This window comes from Neomonachus schauinslandi, unplaced genomic scaffold (assembly GCF_002201575.2).
Source record: "Neomonachus schauinslandi unplaced genomic scaffold, ASM220157v2 HiC_scaffold_1635, whole genome shotgun sequence".
Classification (NCBI taxonomy): domain Eukaryota; kingdom Metazoa; phylum Chordata; class Mammalia; order Carnivora; family Phocidae; genus Neomonachus; species Neomonachus schauinslandi.
Window position 1 is genome coordinate 1 of NW_025410325.1, and position 1,818 is coordinate 1,818.

Below are 1,818 nucleotides of genomic sequence, written 5' to 3' on the forward strand. Positions count from 1 at the left end.
CAGGACCTGAGCCGAAGGCTCAGGTCCTGATCCCAGGGTCCTGGGATCGAGCCCCGCATCGGGCTCCCTGCTCCACGGGAAGCCTGCTTCTCCCTCTCCCGCTCCCCCTGCTTGTGTTCCCTCTCTCGCTGTCTCTCTCTCTGTCAAATAAATAAAATCTTTGAAAAAAAAAATAAAATAAAAATAAAATAAAACGGAAATGACTTGGATCAAACTGACGGAAGAGAAAAGGGGCTCGCTGGGAGTCTAAAGGGCAAAGGAACGACAAACCGTGGGGCCACATGCTGCCTGTCTCCCCCCCCCCCCCCGTGTCTAACACCACTGGGCCCGAGGTGGCTTCCAGAGGGAGGGACCGTGTTCGGGTCAGAGGATTGCGGCGCCTCCATGCCCCGGCGAGACAAGGCCAGGGGCCCGCCCAGTTGAGAGGCAGCGAGAGGTAGGTGGCAGCCCTGTCCCTGGGCTTTACCCGCTTGTCCCCATCGCTGCTCTACCCCCCGCCCCTCACCCACCCCCAAGCGTACCCGAGGCAAGTTGCCTTCCTCCCTCTGCGATCTGAGTCATGGTGCTCGCTCACCACACCTCTGCCTCCCAGGGGCCAACCTGAGAGTGCAAAGACCCGAGAGGAAAGACCAGTGCGCTAGCCTCCTGTCCCAGACCCCGGGGGCGCACCTGCTTCTGCCTGCTGGGCAGTGGGGCGCTCCTGCCGGTTTTCTTGAAGACTCCTTCCCGAGCCACTCAGAATTAAAGACCAAGTACTACACGCTTCAGCCACCTTCTCACAAATGTGCCTTGAAAGAAAGAGTGGGTGGGTGGTAAAGAGAGAACACGAAAATCGTCTTCCTTCCAGCCTGGCTTGGAGCCTGCCCACTTTACCTTTGGAGGTGTGCGGGCAGACACACAAAAGCTGTCAGGGCAGATGGGTGCCGGGCGCAAGGCCATGTACGGCCTGCATCCCTCTGTCCACCCAGAGCTCGGGCGAGCAGGGGACTTGGCCTGGCCCGTCCCAAGCCCACGCCAGGTAACCTGGGTGGAAAAGCAATTCTTCCCTGCGCTGCCCACACTCAGGGCATTAACGTCCCCGGTGCTCCGTACACACAGCGACAGCGTTTCCGGACGCCCCTGGGGGGAGGGCAGCGCCGCCCCGGCCGAGGACCACCGAGTAAGGGACCCGGGCAGGGTACGCGGGGTGCGCTCCGCTGCCTGCAGGTCAGATCTAGCGGGAGAGGACAGGTCGCAGCAATGCTCGGAGCCGCATCTCCCGCTAAGCCAGTGGTTACTGGGCCCTGCCACGTGCTCTTGAGGATCAACAGGAAGGAAGGGTCATGGTCCTCTACCTAAGGAAGCGCTGGGACAGACAAGACCGTGAAACAACATTCGGTACGAGGCAGGACGTAGTCAAATGCTGAATTTCGGGGTCTGTGAGAAGGAGGAGGTGACCGGTGAGGGTGGGCACGGTCAGGAGAGGCTTTGGGAGAAAGCAGAAGTTGAGGTGGCTTGAAGAAGGTGGCCTTCCCTTCCCGCAGCCCTGCTGATCCTCGATCTGTCCCCGAAAGGCTCGCTGTTCACGGAAAACTGCTCCAAACCGGTGCTTCCGGGAGCGGTTCAGCAACACAAGCCCCTCCAATCCTCTCCCCAAATGGTTCCCGGTGGAGAAGGGCGTGAGGATCCCCCACTCTCCCCCAGAAGGCCAGCCCAGGTCAGGCCTGCTCCCAGGGGCCTTCTCGTCCCACAGGCCAGGAGGTGGACCTGCTTCCCTGCAGCCCTGACTCCAGGTGCCGGGAGCTCAGGGTGCTGGGGGCTCCGGATGCTAGGGGACAC